Below are 18,221 nucleotides of genomic sequence, written 5' to 3'. Positions count from 1 at the left end.
AGCTGGTCAAAATACTACATAGTATAAAGGCAAGATCCAGCCTTCATTAAAGTTCTCAAATTTGCTAGGACTGGTAGATCTCAACTGCAGTTAGCAATGTTGGGAAATACTTAGAAAATGCCTCTACTGTTGACCAAGACGAGCAGGTGAGGTTCTTGGGCCAGTGGTATATGGCTGCTCATACAAGGTGAACATAACGGTCCATTCTAACCTTACACTGGATGAATCTGTGACAACCACTTTGATTCAGTGGGTGCAAATGTCACTCTCCCTCTTTGTCCTCTCATGTTTGCCTTGCTTTTTGTTGCCATAAACCTTTGCTGCAGCCAAGGAAAGTCAATGTTTCTTTCTTTATCCATTGAAGCCAACAGTTTCGCATGCTTAGGAAACAGGCAAGTGCGGGGTTCTTTCCTGGGGCAAGTCGCTCACAAATTTTATTAGCTTTTTCTCTGAAATACTGACTTTCTGGTCTGTACTTTTAGTTTAGCCTTTTGGCTTCCTCTATACGTGCTTGATGGATGCTCCAGTATTGTCTCACCATCACGTGTATTAAGCCCCTGCATGTCTTAAAATGGCTATGGGGGTGCTTTATCTAAACCTTGTTGAATGTGTTGAATGAGCTTTAGATAAAGCATCCTGCAGCCATTTAAAAATGTGCAGGCGTTTAATATATTTTAATTAGAGTGGCTGTCCAGGAGTCACTCTAATTAAAATGCCCCCCTCCTCCACCTCTGAGCATATGTATAGGCAGCCTTTAGTTTTAGACCAAAGGCCACACCCAGGTGTGATCTAGACTTGACTAGTCCTCTCACCCAATGGTATTTTATATTATTCCTATAAGGAATTTAAGTCATCAGCTGTTAATACTTCTGCAGCCTCACTGCTGCCTTCCTGGTGTTAGAAAAGGATTTAGAGGACCCAGTTAATACCTTTGACTCTATCCAGTTTAAGGAGAGGATTTGAAGCCCAATTATATTGGCCATTGGCTGCTTCTGATTGTGCCAGGGAATGTAAAACAGTGTCAGGACCTTCCACTGGGTCAGTCCAAAGTAAACAAAGGCACATCACACACTGAAACAAAAGCTCTTACTTGCCATTTGAAATGCCTGCGTGTGTGTAACAACTTCTTCCCTGATGGTGCAGCTTCTTCTATCTGATCCAAGTAGAAAGTCAGATTAAGAACACTCTGCGGTGACTTTCAACTCAGGATCTCAAAGTATGTCATGTGGTTTATCAATTTTCACAATGCCCCTCTAGTGCATGTAGTATTATCCCTATTTTACTCGTTGGAAGTCACTCTCCCAAAATTCCCCATTGTGTATCAGTGGTAGAGTCTTAAAGGAGAATCAAGGAATAGAGACGTCTAACACCTCAGAACTAAACACAGACATTTAACTTTGAGTCCCCTGAAAGAGCCACTACACCAATTTATCCCTTATGATTTTGTGCTTCTGATACTGCAGCCTGTTACTATGGGAACTGCAGTTCAGCTTTTTGGGTATCAGTTTAAATCCTGAACAAATCCACTGCAGTTCATAAGGTTACTCCTGATCTCTATGGCTCCAACCAAAAGCAGAATGTGGCCCTCTGAATATTGCATGAGATTAAGATGGTCTTCAAGGGACAAAACCCCCCAGATCTTAATAGAAAGTATCTCTGATAATTAGCAGAAAAGACAAAGGAAGTTTTGAGGAAGGCAGGAACGGTGAATTGTACTATTCCACTTTATTGGGAGTGGATGCAGAGTCCTGTAGTCTACTTCTATTCATTATAAATAGAGTACATTCAGAACACAACCAAGAACAGCACTTCATGGTGCCAAATAGTATACAAACACTTGATGAGACATAGTCCCTGCCCTGCTCTAATTAGACATGGGATGGGATAACAGGAATTTATTGCCTTTGTGTGGGGAATTGAGGCAGGGAGAGATTAAATGATTTGCCCATATTTGGGCCAAGAGGACATCTGCAGCAGAATGTGGTTCCAGTCCAGCCTGTTAATCATCAGATCATCCTTTGTCCCCTGTTGGTGTCAGTGAACAGTAATCCCTTGGCGCCAGTGAAATGAAACAGGTGTTAAACCAGTGAAAGCCAAACAGAATTGGCTGCAGAGACCAGGAATGGAAAGAGGAAAAGGCCAGTTCAGTGATCTGCTATAGCCCAGTGCCAGCACATGACTATCCCCTCTAGCACATTTACCCACTCTAATATGATATGGACATCTCCTGTGATATGTGATAGCAAAATATCCTCTTTCTAATGGGAAGCAGACATATTCTGGATAACCAGGTACTATTTTAAACAATGAGCAGAGATGCAGGAATTTTTTCTCATTACATTTACAATATCTCCATGCTAAGATATTTGGGGCCACGCTATTGGGCTTCACAGTCAACAAGCAATGCAATCCTCAGTTAATTTACCTTGGCGCATCTACACGAGATGCTAAATGCACAGTAGCATATCACAGCACAAATAGTGCTAATATGCTACTGCACCGTATTATTAGGTTACTGTATAGCAGTGTCACTAAAAAGGCATTCGCTAGTGCTACTGCGCAGTAACTCTTGTATAACCAAGTACTACATAAATGTGCAGTAACTGCTGTGCATTAATGAACGTGTAGACATGCCAGCTGCTTATGAATTTGCACCCAGCTGACCATGCAATTTAGTTTGCTTCTGAGTCTTGTTAATATTCATTGTGCTGGATCAGGATTTACTAGGAGGAATCACTTGAGGCAAACTGGGTACAGCTTTTCAGTGGGTGAGTCTCTTAAATATTTGAGCAAGAGACTAGATTCTGGCGAGCCACAAGGTCTGGCACCATCTGCTGTTCCTTACAGCAAATGTTCCTGAAAAGCTTTCAGATGGATTTGTATGCTTACATTGTAATCAATGTTTCTTGGCCTTGTGAAAGTACAGCTCATAAGGAAGTGACTCCAGGCATCTACAGTTACGTTTGGAAGTCCATTTTGGAAGAGTTGGGCCATTATTCCATAAAGGAGAACTTGCTGGTTGCACCTTATCTCATATCTTAGAAGAACGGTGGGATTTCTGTCATTCTGAATCTGATTTCAGCAAAATGTTCTGCCATTAAAGGAACACACGGTTATGCATCTAATTTTGCATGAACAACTGTGCACTAAGGGTTGGTAAATGATGACACTAGTCTGTCTTCAACAGAGATTTGAAATGAGACAGAAAGTGAATAGGCCAGAGATTTAGGAAAATGAATGGAAATAGTGTGAAAGGTTCTTGATTCAACTATTGTGCAAAGCTATGAAAACCTGAAAGAAGGTTCATATTTTATGAGTGGAGGGAGAAGCAAAGAGAGGGAGATAGCCACAAGCTGTGAAGTCGTCTGGAGCTAGTCTATGGGATGTTCTAAAATGGCATTGCACTGAATAAAAACCTGAGATCAACTATATATCATGCTAATTTCTACATGATACCAAGACTCAGAATTGAAAAGATGGAGCCAAGACAGACTCAAACAACCAAACATAAATCCAGCCTTGAAGATACAGGTCAGTGGGACACCCAGAAGCCTGCCAAAAAATTCTCAAATGCTTGTCTTGCTCTCATTGATAAAAACATAGCAGAGGTGATCAAAGATTTCCCTGCTGAACAGCTCTCCACCAAAAAGTTCTGACTCAAGTACAGCATTTTGCAGGGGAGGTATTGATTTTGTCAAAATGCAAATCAAATGGACATATTTTGACCTATGGTATAATATAAAAGACAAAATCAAACATTCCAACCCTATAGAAAGGTTTTGATATTTTGGAATATTTCCTTTTGTGAAAAGTTCTGAGATATGGACATTTGCTTCTACATTTTGGAGAAAAACATGTTTCAGAATTTCCTATGGGACATAAATTCCGTTTTTTCCCCTGGTGAAATTTGGACCTAGGCTAAGAGTTTTAAAAGGCCTGGGCTCACCCTGCACTGGAACCTGGGTTACAAAACCTCTTTGTAAATTTAGTGCCCTTTGTGCTTAAGCCAAACTCTGCTTTCAGTAATAAGAGTTACCCCTTTGGAATGGAAGGCAGGGTAGAGATGTACCTTATTACCCTGAAGTAATCCCGTGGAAGTTAAGGCTTATAGTAACCAATAAGAATCTGGTTATTGGTTTAAGAAATTTAGTTGTTTCTATAACGTTTAGGATAATCAGCATATTTGCAAAATATTCAGAAGGAGGGGGGAAAAGCTATTTAAATTCAAGATTTTAGCAACTGGATAAACTCAGAGATGAGCTGATTTCTTTAGAAAATATTTTCATAAAATATTGCATGGAAAAGGGTGCTGTTTCAACGACAAGAAGACTATCTCTAAGTTGGAGGGAAATTCTGAATGTGAGTAATCCCATGTTTTCAATTAAAAATTATTTGAAATTTCTTGGAAAAGTTCAGCATGTGGGCACATATTCCCACAGCAGAAATATTCAATATGCTATTTTATGAGTTTCGTGCAGAACTAACTCTATCTCACATGATATGAATATAGCTATGGATATCAGCAAAGGTACTGATTACTGAATAACACTTTACAAGCACCTGGATAGTATATAAAAGAGTCAGAGGTGATAGAGATAAGGATAAAAGTTGAGCTCTGGGTCATAGGAACAAGAGAGGCTGTTGGACTGATCTATCATAGCAATTCCAAGATCAACAGTGAAGATTGGGTCTTTCCTCTATTATTATTGTTAGCATTTCTTTGAAATAAAAAAGAAGCATTGTGTTATAAGAGGAGGACACAGCAATTCCAGAAGCACATGGGACCTCCTAACTCGATGAAGTCTGAACATGAAGCGTGTTAGCTCATCATTTCAGACTAAAAGTATCATCAGACTTTATCCAACTGTTTGTTGCTGACATTGGAAGTTAGAAATTAAAATATTGATCTGTGGACTTTTTGGAATATATTAAACCAGTGCGGGTCAAGCTTTTTGGTAGGTATGCCACAAATTAGCCTTGCACCCTCCCCAAGTGCCACTCTGATCCTTTCCTCTGCTTGATCTGTGGCTCTGGTTTCTGCTTCCTGCCCAATTTGCTGTTCTACTTTCCTCTTCCTGCCCCATGGGCACCTGTGCTGCGTGTCCCTTCCCAGTCTGCTGTGTACCACACAGAGAGGCTGTCCATGCGCATGTTGACTGCCCCTGTATTAAACCATTTCTTCCCTGTTGCTGCAATGGCAGGGAATTGGCAATGCCCTCATCTCCCCTATGCCATGTTATAAGCCTGGTGTTGGTTATGTTTGAAATATTACTCTTTGTAGCTGCGCATGAGGTTTCACATGGCAATTTTGGGGATGCCGTGGGTTAACAACTGCCTGGTAATGCAGAGGACTAGTTTTCATGGGCTAGAAAGCCTCTTTAATCCTGTGTTCCTAATCCAGAGAATGGAAGCAAGCTAAAGGAAGCTTTGCAGATGCAGAAGGGATCGCAACACCAACCATGATTCTTTTGCACCATGCACCCAGGCCAGGTCACTAAAATGGATTGACAGCCCACTGCATCCAGTGCAGCGTGCCTTTGCTGCTAGGCCTGCGCAAAGTGGTTATTATTTGCTTTGGATTCGGATTTGGCCGATTCAGGGGACAGTGATTCAATTTGATGATCTGAATCACTGTCCTGATTCTATTAGGCCGAATCTCAGAATCAGCCAGGCCAGCCCATCCTCCACCCACTCTCCTAGCCCAGCGAGGGCTGCCCCAGCTCCTGGTACTTGTTAAAAAAAAGCCCTGACTTACCGGGTGCTGCCAGGCTGGGGGTGATCCCCACTGCCCCATGCTGCATGGGGGGCTCTGCATGAGCCCTCCAACTCCCCCAGTACCCCCCACAGGTGTCCTACCCTTTAAGAAAAATAAAAACCCCAAAACCCCCCAGATTCACCACTCCTGCTGGTGAGGGGTGATCCCCACTGCCCCACACCACGTGGGGAGCTCTACAGGAGCCCCCGAAGCCCCGAGGCTGCACCAGGAGCGGTGAGTCCCAGGGCTTTTCTTGTTTTTTTTTTCCTTAAAGGACTGGAGCTGGCCTAGGCGGGGCACCCGTGGGGGGGCTGGAGGAGCAGGTGGGGGCTGGGGGGGCTGGCAGGGGTCCCCCCATGGTCCCCTCCCCACTCCCCTAGCCCTTCCTCCCCCACCCCTAGTACTACCAGCTCAGAGTCAGCTGCAGCTCCCTGCTGCAGCGGGCGGGGACTGCCCGAATCATCAAAACTCTCCAAATCTTTTCCAAAGATACATAACAAAAGAAGGAAGTACCATCAAGGTTCATTGCCAAGCTCTGTCACAGACTTCTTGCATCACTGGACTTTGGGCAAATCTCTTAGGACATACCTACACAGCATCCCAGCAGGGACATCCTGGAGCACCTGCTTCTGCTTGCACATGCCCAGACACCTGTGTGTCCACCTGTGGATGCTTCTCGTTGATTGCTATCAAGACGGTGGCCTCTGCTGTGTTTGAGAGCAGCCACCGCAGATGCCCCTGAAACAGTCTAACTAGGTTTGGCACATACTAGCAGGAAGAGATGGGCAGGTGGATGGGGCATTCCTGCTGGGTGATACTGGTGAGACACTGTAGATATACCCTTCATGGCCACATGCCTCAGTGCAGCTCCTCTCCTTTCTCAGGAGTCTCACAAGGATATGGCTGTTAGTAAGAGCTCGTATATCATAGCGACAAGGATCACTCCCTTCCAGTCAATCAGAACTTCAGCATAGTGTTTCACAAGCACTCAGATTTACCAAGTTCACCCAGGAAATGAAGCAAATGGCACAAAAAGCTGCAGCTAAAAGCTGAATGATTAAAAGAGCATGAGAATTCAAACACAGACCTAACAGGGAAGCAATAGAACTACCCCAGCATCCGGCATCGTCTCCCCACGTCTGCCTTCTGTGCATAGTCTGACCTACTTGGTCCATTTTCCTGCACTGTTAAGTGTCTCAGAACCCTCAAATCGCATTCCAGATTTAGACTTGCAAAGCAGCTGTCAGCCTCGAGTCCTGCTGCCATATCCCCCCATCTGTTCCTCCATATAGCATTACAGCAGAGGACAGCACGAAGGCTGAAACTGAATCGCGGATGAGAATGGCAGCCTGCTGCACAATGCCCAGGGCCAGACGGGATCATTTGCATTTTCAAAAAGATTTGGAAATCATCCGAAGAATAGTGGCCAAGGAAAGGGAGAAGGGACGAAGGCAAAAAAGGACTGAGTGGGGAGACATGAATGTGGCAGTTGAATCAAAAATGCAGGCGTTCCTGGCTTCCCTGAGAATAGACATCTGGCTCCAGGGAGGGCTGAGGAGAGCTTTTGAACCTGAGATGGTAACTTTACCCAAATCCTCCCACCCTTCCCCAGCAGGGATATACCCATAGCTCTCTGCCATGCCGGTCAGCCTAATACAGGTTCAGTTGAAAAGAAGTAGCAGTCCCCCTTGACTATATTAACATGTTAGCAGTTGTGTAGGGCTTGGAGGATGAGAAGTACTACATTAGCATTCAAGAGCAGGTGTGTGCCCAGTCTGCCTCCCTTATTCAAAGCTTTGACAAAACTCAAATGGACGTAATGGCTACTTACCTACCTAACAGTTAAGTAAACATGAAGTCAGGGTGAAAAAAAAAACCTGACTTGGACTAACTATGTTATATTTATGTAGCATAAAGCATTTATACTGCCTTTTCCCCCAAGCATCTGAGTTCACAGATACAGAACATGACTCCTAGTCCCATCACCTGTGCTGCACATAGACACCATCATAGTGAACACATGCTTAGTGTGTTCGTGGTGTTCTGCGACACACAGTGCCAGCAGGTCCTGGCACTTCAATCTGCCTGCTGTAATCCATACGAGAATGAGCATTGCCTGTGTCACTGCATCCTATAATATTTTTGTAACCATATGCACTATGCAAGTAGGTGCTGATCTCCCAGCCATCAGCAGATTGCAGGCAGAAGCTTGTACCTTACAAACGCAGAACACATACAGGGCTCCAATCTGACCATGTTGCAACGCGGACTCCCAGGCCAGAGAAGCCAGACTTAAAGGCACACAGCACATATTGTATTGATGCATGCTCTCAACTCCCAGAGGCCATCTGGTGTGTAGACAGCTGCTGGGGCAGAACGGGCTGTGACGCACAGTGCTAAGGATATCTACTTTGTAATCTTGTATTTAATTTTTAAACCTTTGTGTGATTTCTGTGGGCCAGATCCTGAAGTCCCATCAGTCCCTCTTGGGGCCCAAATATCATAGGTTTTACTCAGTCAAATTCCCCATTGCTTAATCCAGAGTGAGTCAGTCCTACAAAGTTTAGCCCTGCATACCTTGCCCTGGGAGATTCACGCACAGAAGGGTTAGTCTATGCTGCAACATGCCCTTGCTTGAGTGCACATGCTGCCAAGGCCACTTTTGAGTGTCTATGATACCAAGCTGATAAAGTGACATGCCCTGCACCCACACCCCCTCTGGTGATGTAGTTACGCAGATTTGGCACTATGATTATGGCAGGGTTCTTCAGCATCTTGCCAGTTTAAGCTGCTCTAGGAATTACTTTGTGGTGAACTGGAAACACTTGACTTCCCTTCCTAAACCCCGGCTACAGGAAAGGTTTCAGACCACTGACACGTGGAACTGAGTCACTTCTGGCTCTGTACACTTCATGCTTCTGTTTGCTGCTGCTGCAGCCAAACAATGGACCTCATGCAGATGGCTGCACTGAACATGAACATGCAACTCACTATGAATGTGCATAAGAATATGCAGTGGAAATTGTCAGCTGTAAAGGATACTACTTTATCACTGTAGGACTTGCTATATCACAAAGCAGGTTCAAGAACACCAAAGTACAATGGGCGGCAAGATCTGGCATTATCAGTTTCAACAAGCAGGAAACTTTCTCTCTTCAAATGACATGGTTATCATTGCAATGTCATTGCCCATTGTTATCATAGAGGTATCCTGGTTGCCCTCTATTGCTGTGGATCATGAAACTGAGCTGAGGGTACAGAATCTTTGGGAAGTGGTCCTGCACTTACCAGTTGCAGGATGAGATAATTAAAGGTACACCGATACATTGGTCCATATCATACCAGCACTAGTAAAAGGAAAAATGACATTAAAATTGGCTTTTTTTGGCTGATGTGGCTGCTAATGTCACCGATAAATGCCTTGTGTGTATGCACCGCCGCAGCATGCACACGGCCAGCCCGGCAGCTTGGAGAGCAGCGTCCAGCTCGTAAATCTGTTGAGGGAGAGGGGTGGAGAGGGGGCAGATCAAGGTTCCCACAGTGAGGGAGGGAGTGGGGCTGGAGAAGGGGCAGGTGCTGCCCTGAAAGGGCAGGGCACAGGATGGAGCTGCGAGCAGCTTGTCCAGGAGGTGTGGGGAGGGGGTCAGCTCCTGCCGCTGTGCGCACCCCCGGGGGAGGCTGAAGGGGCACATATCCTCTGGATCTGTGTGTGGGGCAAGGGTGGGCTGTCGCTGTGGGCTGGGAGCTCTTTCTTGGGGTGGGCAGCAGCACTGGGATGGAGGTCACAGGGGGGCCTACAGCCACCACAAAATTCATCATAGCCACCCTCCCGTGCCACCACTGCCTGGCCCAAGCACAGCCCTGGCCCAATCCTGCTTCTGGGAATAGCCTAGCGGTATCCCAAGCCCCAGTGGGCAGCCCATCCTCATCCCACACACAGATCTGGGAGGCATGTGCACCCCATGCCTCCCCCAAGCGTGTGCACAGTGGCAGAAGCTGCCTCCCCTTCCCCACAGTTCTATCCCATTCCCCACCCTGGCTGGGCACCTGCCCTTGCCTCAGCCCCAGGCCCACTCCCTCCTTCACCATGGGGGCCTCGATTTGCCCACCCCACACCCCTTCCCTCCCTCCCCTTGCCCCTTTCCCGCAACAGACTTACCAGCCAGATGCTGCTCTCCAAGTTGCCGGGCTGCGTAAGGGCAATCAGATCAGTATCAGCCAATATGGCTTATTAATAATTGGCCATTGGTATTGGCCCCAAAAAATCTTTATCAGTGCAGCCCTACTGATAATGGATGCATTTGGATTGAAGAAGGCATAATACTGTTGCTTACAAACCCATATGAATGTTAATGTGGCCAAGCCATCTATATTATTGTACAGCACTACATGCTGAATAACATCTAAGAGTACAAGACAGAAAACTTCTGCCAACGATCTTCAATACACTACTGATTTGCAGGTCTGGTACATCAACCAGAAAGCGCACCTGTCATCCCTGGGGATGGATGCAAATGAACCCCAGATGGGCTAAAGGTCCTCTCTCCAGAAGTCAGGGACTCCATATGTCTCCACATGGCTCAGGGCAGCTGAGGTGAAAGCACCTACCAAAAAAATTAAAGAGACGTTACTTTTTAATTGCCTCAGGAAAAGGGTCCTAGGGTTTGTACTCTTTATTACAAGGCTATGATTTGATATATTTATGAATGTGATATACTTTTATTCCATCTTTGTGCACCAGCCAACTTAGAAACTCATTTCTAGCTATGTTCCCAGAAATCATAAGAATTTCAGATTTAATGAATTTATTATGTTTTTAATACTTTGTTCAGAGGTTGTAGAAGCAGACCAAACACCTACTTTTATTACCTTTTACATTGTTTCAGGTAGAGAAAGCAGTGAAAAACATAACTATGCTAGAAGTCCCAGGCTAGAAGAAGGACCATTTTTTTCCAGGCTGCTAGTGGAATCCCATCTAGATATGCAAAGGAAGGTCTACACTGCATGGTGAGTGGATGGAGACTGAATGAAGATAACTGGTAAGTGACACAGGCACAGATACATATGCTTTAGCTGAATCCCCACTGAAAGGCAAGTAGCTAGGAACAAGACTCAAAGTACTCAAAGGTGGGCTGGATGGAGCTCACAGAGCCAGGTCATCCATCCCTGAGCCTTGATGTGGGGGGACCTTCCATCTGGGAGAGAGTGGGGCTGTTGGAACCCCAGCAGCACCACTGGAAGGAGACCAGCACCACAGTTTGTTCCCACAGCAGCCACCAAGTGCCTGGGATGCCAGGTCTCTTCCCATCAGGTCCCAAACTGGAAAAGTGGGGGTGGAGGAGGTCAGTGGCCTGATCCATTCATTCAGTCTGTGAACCAATTTCACACCCCTCATCTGGCCTGCAGGGCCAGACAAGTGTGACATCCCTGCTCTACTCCAGAACCTCAGTCAAGCACATGACCATAAGGTTGACATATACCTACGTATGCATATTAGGGCTGTGAAAAATTTGGCCATCTGTTTCATTTCAATGCTGTTTCAACCCATTTTGAGCTTGAAACAGTGAAATCGAAATGAAACGAAGGGCTTTGAAATAGCCTTGAAATGAAATGAGGGCAGTTGGAATGTTTCGAAAGTTTTGAAACATTTCAAGTTTTGAAGCTCAAGCTGGGCTTGCCTGCAGAAAAACAGAAAGTAAGGAGAGGGACAGGGAAGACAGAGGAAGGACTGCTCTCTTATCGACTGTGTAGCTGGCCAGTGATTGTCATCCTTCCCTGAGGTCCCTTCCAATCCCAGCGCTGTGGGGGGAGGGATGGAAAAACAGCATTGTGGAAAAGACTTACCTGAGACAGAGTGGAGGCAGCGGGATGCTGCACTGGGAGACAAAAGTGGGGAAATACAAACAGAAAAAAAATGGCCGAGCCTGAAGGAGCCAGGGCTAACAGCCCCATCAGTGTGGGCACACTTTGTAACAGTGTGCTGGGACCGACTGGGCAGCCAGACCTCCGGATCCAAGATAAAAAGCCTAGTGGAAGACAAACGGGCGGGACTGGAAGTGGTGTCCCCAGCTGGCCAGGGAATGCAAGCAGTCCCAGTGAGGGGACCTGGTGGTTACCCCAGGAAGGGGTCTCCACGATAGCTCAGGGCCAGAGAGGGCCCAGGGATTTGGCTACAGAGCCGGCATGAACCGAGGAAGCTAGCAGCAGAGACTGGAGCCTGGCAGGACTTGGCAGAGCCAGGAGACAGACAGACAGCAGGTCCCAAGCCTGGGGCGGAGGCAACGCATCGTGGGATGGACTGGTACTGAGGCCGGACAATGCGTAATTTGAAAGGAAAAAGGCCGGGAGAAATGCTTGGGATAGTGACATCTCCCACACCTGGCGGCTATCATATTCCAGTAATCCGAGCATTAAAGGTGGCACAGGACATCCGCCTCAACAACGTAGGTGACAACGTCAAGGTTGTTGTTAGGTGGGGTGTTGGGGAGGTTAGAACCCCACAAAGGTGGAACAGCAGGAACAACCAAGGGGAGACGCTAAGGGGAGATGGGACCAAAACACTGTCCTCCCAATCTGAAGGCAATCATCATCAAAGATGTAATAGGAAACCCCTGGTGAACTGACCTGAAGTTGTTCCAGTAAACCAGCTGTTCATCCCTAAGAATAACAGCCAGGCTAGAGAGGAATCCCCATACGAGACACACTGGAGAGAGACACAGCAGACCACAAGCATAAAAGGCAACATTGTTTGAACTGGCCTGCTTTTTGCCTTGGGGGTCTGACAGTTACTGAGCTATCCTCCAGCAGCTCAGAGCATTAGACAATGAAGGCTACTACTAGCATTGATTTGAATGATTTCCTACTTGCTAGCCTAGCAAGTGGGATTCCACAATACCTTTTGCTTTCTTCTAGAACCTTTTATTTTATTATTATATTTATTGATTTATTCTTTTCAATTTTATAGTTATATTGGATATTACACTATAGAATTTATATAGGAAAGGAGATACATTTATATTTTATTTCTATACATTTATACCTTGCGACATTTACATACATACCTTATAGATGGTATAAGATGGTGACCAGGGGGCAAGGCACCTGTCAAGGGGCAGGGCTACCTTTGCAGTTCTCAACAGCTCACTAAAACTTGTTAAGTGGCCCTCTGGCTGAAAGAATTGCCCACCCGTTTTACAGTCTAGACACAGACTAGGAATCCCCTTGGATTATTTCCTCCAGTGCTATCTGCAGAGCCATTAGTCTTAATGCTCCACTAGGCATATTTTCTTAGCAGTCCTTTGTTTCTCTTAATAAGTCTTAATGCATCTTTGAAGCCAGACGTCTGAGTGTATTCTCTAACTGTGTCTGCCTTGTGGGCTTACTGCATATTGCTGTGTATCTTGGCACCCAAACTCCCTGCCTTCTGTATACAAACCCTGTATATACATACTTAGGTATGTATTAAAAATATAGTCATGTACTTGGCTGAGGTTATGGAGTAGAGCAGAGATGTCAAACCTGTCTGGCCCTCTAGGCCAAATAAGAGGTGTGAGATTGTTTAACGAGCTGAATGAATGGAAAAGTAGCTTTTCCTTTTATATATATATATATATATATATATATGGAAGAGCTACGGTTTTCACATTCCCAAAGCGCAGATTTGAGAACAACGCCAAAATTCATGAGAGTTGGCAATACTGTGTGTGGATGTGGGTGGGTGGGTATGGGGTTTGTGGGGGGCTGTGGGGTGTGTAGAGTGGGAGGGTGGCTGGGGTGTGTGTTGGTGCATGTGTGTGGTGGGGTGTGTGTGCATAGCAGTAAGCAGGGCTCCCCCCAGAGGCATGCGGGTGTGCGTGTGGGGGAGGGTAAGTTGCTGTAAACTTAATGTTGAGCAACAGCGGCCTCAGGCAAGCTGCACTGCTCTTCCTAAACTGAAAGGGGTTCGGGGTAGGTTAATTAGTAGTGCTGAGTGACACTGCCAATTAGCCTGGCTCATGCTAATTAGCCTGAATGGCATGCTCTGAAATGGCTACATTGCTTCTAGCTCATGAGGAATATGGTATATTTGAGAGTACTGCTGCCAGCCACAGTAGTGTCCAAACCTTGAGAAGAAAGGGGCAGGCAGGATCCCAGCAGATTTGGGAAACTGGCAAAAAGACCTGGGGTTTCCTAGATGACACTGGTGATCTGGTATTAAAAAAAAAAGCAATGTGGCACACATGGTAGCAGTGTGCGCTGCCAGAAACCAGAGCCTAGCTGGCCAGAGTTACACTCCCCTGGAACTCCAGGTAAGGCCTCCCTGACCCCATCTGAATCACTTTTCCACAGGCCAGAGCATGCGTGCAGGGGTGTGTCCAGGGACAAATAGCAGTGGGACAAATATGTGCTGCTGTTATTTGTCCCATGGCAAACCTGCACCCCTGCATGTGCGCCCTCGTTGGGACATGCCCTGGGAGTGCAATGATCATATTGTACTATCTACTTCCCATATAAATGTGCTTTTTAACCCCATGGCTTAATTCTTCTTAGGAAGAAAGGTATATTATTAATATCAGCTAACTAACAAGAAGTAGTGAAGACGAGGCAGTTTTCAGTTTTTGCTTGACTTGGCAGTCAGGTTAGATTCTATGCTCTGCCATACTTCTTACTCAGTTTGTTAACATATGTAAATGCTACAAATCCTTTTGTCTTCAGTCAGATTTTATCTTGTGTCGGCTATATTGAATTAAGAACACATTTGTTTCATACTGAAGACAACCTTAGCTTAGGGGCTAGCTAGGTTCTTATAAGCCCCTATTGCTGTAACACCTGAGCAAGCACCTTTCCCGTGAATAGGCATTGGTGATAATAAAGTATTCACAATTATTTAATGGCCTTTTCATGGTACAAAGCTGTGATGATTTCATTCTGTTGAAACTCAGAACTTGAAATTCATTTTTTGTCTGACACATTTTAAAGTGCTTCTTGATCTGCCATAAACATGTCTCAAAATCTGACATTAAAAAAACCCCCAAAGGATTTTACCCACTCCCAGGTGATAAAATGTGAGTACTTGGTTTAGAATATTTATTTCTTTTCACTAAAATGTCACTCTATCATAAAACCAAAAAGCGCTACCAAATTCTGTAAGATTTTCATGAAACCAGACTATTTTTATGAGTTCAGAACAATATGTGAGAAGTAACCTCTTATTCTAAGGTCTGTGAATTCCATGGAAGTGTTTTACACAGCTCCATATCACTCCCACAAAAAGGACATTGTTCTACCGATCCACAAGAGGTGGATTATTGAAGCTCACAGGTCATCACAACATTTTGTAATGATGGTAATACGAAGATGTATATGTCAGAAGTTTAGAGGACTGCCAACTCTCTCATGATTTCTCCATTCATGTCACAGTATTTCACAGTATTCCTAAAGTTCCATGCGATTGCATGAGAAATTCAGCTTTCATTTTAAAATGTAAAAGATGATTAATAATAAAAAAGTACAAGATAAGTCACCAGGATGCATATAAAGATATGCACTGCCTGCCACTCTGCTGCTGCTTTCCCCACTGAAACAGTGTGGGAGATGAATTTAAGATGACCCTCCAATAACTAGATTTTGTACCTGAACAATTATAACATATTTACAATTTCAATGTATATAATCTAATTATTTGGGGATCATCTTGGATTCAGATAAATATGGTATTTTTAAAAACTAATTTTAAAGTCAGTCTCCTGATTTTCTAGGCCTCATGATTGGGGTGGACGATACTGAGTTTAAGTAATTTGTGAACATTTTAGCTGAAGACTCAAGAGGAGACTTTACCTATACTCTGGGGTGGGGGACACTTTAATTGGAGTGGGTCCGAGAGCCACTCTAATTAAAGCACCTGCAATGCCATGTGTATTCAGCATCCTGCACTTTAAAACGGTGGTGGGGTGCTTGAACTAAATCTTGTTTGATGAGCTTCAGTTCAAGTGCTCCTGTCGCCATTTGGAAGCATGGGGATACCGAATAAACGTGATGCAGAGGCTGCTGGAGGGCACTAATTAGTCTGCTCCAACGCATGCTAATTAGCAGGTGTTGGAGCAGACATCTGGTACATGTATAGGTGCCCAGGACCAGATTCTATTCTACGTATTGGGCACCTAAGTAGGCTTAAGTGCCTAAATACAGTCCTATTCTATCCAGTTTAAACCCTTGAAAAAACATTAACACTTCTGCTTTTTCAGCACATTATTATCTTAAATGTAAGATCATAATAATAAAACAGTAAAAAGAAGAGGATCAATGTACACTTTGTACTAATAGTGTTTCAGCAACTGAAGCAGGGTATAATAGGATCACACTTCAGGCATCTATGTCCATTGGGGCACTTAATAGGTTCTGGGAATAGGAAATTGGCTGGATATTTATTGTTTTGATTATATCTTTTATTAAACCAATCTGGCCTGATCCTCAGATTTTTATCATGTCTTTCTATACATGAATAGATGGAAGGTGCCAGTGGCTGTGTTTAAGTGGCTCAGTGCTATGTGAGGCAGAGAGATCTGAGCTTCTGAATGAGCTAGATGGGATTTCAAAAGCACTATAGCCATGTTGGTATCATACTGTATCTATCTACCATACCCTTCAGGATTTGAGTGTCTGTCACATTTTCCTGAGTGAGGGGTCAAGATTGTCACACCTGTAAAAAGATGCAGGAGGGAGTTAAGGAAAATGAAAACATTTAAATAAAAAGAAAAAAAAAAATCCTAACCTGAAACCCAGTAACTTCCTTAACAATAACTGTAGCAGAGGGAGGAATTTGACCTTGACTCTGACCCCTAAGAGGCCCATCTACATTAAATTGCAGTCTTTCCAGAAACTCTTTCCGGGAAAAAGAAAAGAAAAAACTTCAAAGTCCATTGTCTGAACATCTTTCCAATATCAGAACGCTCAAGTGCTTCTTGGTTATCAAGTCACCCAGCCTGTAGTGTTTTTACATACCTGAAAAGTCAGTGGGTGGTCTAAACATTTCACTGCACAATGTTTCAAAGTCCTGTTCTGCTCTTTATTACTGCACAACTGGATTAACCCTTTAGTGGGCTCTGTGTAAACACACTTGCAGGCCCCTACTTTTTTCACTCAATAATTATAATTTGTAAAATAAGCACAACTGGGCCCCTTCTTCACTTAGGGACCTAGTTTGCCTGTGTGTTAATCTGGCCCTGCACAGGAATAGAAAATGCTCCTTACAGCCTTAGCCTTTGGCATACAAATTTATTTTGCTTCTGGTCTTCCTGCACATACACAGGATAACACAGAAAAGGCTAAATGTTGTTGGAAGTTTGCGGCAAGGGAACAGAGGAAAGGGATAGTGGCTGATACCTTATTACATCCACAGTATTTAGGAGGTGCTTCTTTTCAGGCAGAATAAAGGGTAAATGATATGCTTAATCCATTCATACACAGTGACCCAGGCAAGCCCCAGGTTTTTTTTGGGCAGAATCAGGAATGAGAAGGGAAGAGCTCTTCTAGACCTACTCTCTCTCTTGCACACACATTCACACTTACGCATACAAACATTTTCAAATAACAGATCATCAGAGTCCCACCTGCAGCATCCTTTACAAACTACCACATTCTCATTCACTTCTAAGGGGACTTGTGCTGGGCAAGGTCTGCAGGATTAGTTCCAGGATCCAGATCCACCCACGTGTACATATTCATACACACACACACACACACACGGAACGCACACGTTTGCTTCATTAGCACCCACTTGGAATAATTTCAAATTTCCCTGTGCTCATAGCAGTGGAGTAGGATGTTCATTGAGCAGCCAGGGTGGAGAAGAGGGGCATCATTTTGCTTATCCCACTTGCCCTCCACCTCCCAGATACACTGTTTAGGGCAGCACTGCCTTGTCCAGCTCCTGTGGGCAGGCAGAGAAAGTGTGGAGTTTACCCTGCCATGGCAAAAACTCCAAGACGGTGCCTGGGGAAGATGCCCCCCTCGTCCTAACATAGTTATACTACTGGCTCACAACTTGTTCAGTGAAGCAGGGGCTGTGAAGCCTACAGCAGATGCAATCTTTTTTGCATGCACTGAGGTGCATTTAGCTTCTAAATCTCAGGATGTTGTCTAGCTTCTTGCAAATCTCAGGATGTCACCCTCCCACTCTACTCGGCCTTGGTGAGGCATCAGCTGGAGTTCTGCATCCAGTTCTGGGCTCCACAATTCAGGAAGGATGTGGAGAAGCTTGAGAGAGTCCAGAGGAGAGCCACACACATAATCAGAGGGCAGGAGAACAGGCCTTATGAAAAGAGGCTGAGAGCTATGGGACTCTGCAGCTTGGAAAAGCACAGGCTCAGGCCTGTAAGTACATCAGGGGTGTGCATCAGGATCTGGGGGGATGCCTGTTCACCAAAGCGCCCCAAGGGATGACAAGGTCTAATGGTCACAAGCTCCTCCAAGACCTTTTTAGGCTGGA

General features: G+C 44.8%; 1 long non-coding RNA gene across 2 annotated transcripts in view; it reads right to left on the bottom strand.

The window, feature by feature from the left end:
- LOC149855858 (uncharacterized) overlaps window positions 1-10,674 on the bottom strand; it is a 186,740-nt gene extending 176,066 nt beyond the window's left edge. For both annotated transcript variants that reach the window (XR_016438556.1, XR_016438557.1), the window contains exon 1: window positions 10,245-10,674. This is a non-coding gene — a long non-coding RNA (uncharacterized LOC149855858). The remainder of the gene's footprint in view (window positions 1-10,244) is intronic.
- Between the last annotated feature and the right edge of the window lie 7,547 nt (window positions 10,675-18,221).

Source organism: Crocodylus siamensis, chromosome 11 (assembly GCF_052110815.1).
Source record: "Crocodylus siamensis isolate JL-2025a chromosome 11, ASM5211081v1, whole genome shotgun sequence".
Lineage (NCBI taxonomy): Eukaryota > Metazoa > Chordata > Crocodylia > Crocodylidae > Crocodylus > Crocodylus siamensis.
Note: the sequence above shows the minus strand (reverse complement) of the source record. Positions and strands in the feature narration are given on the sequence as shown.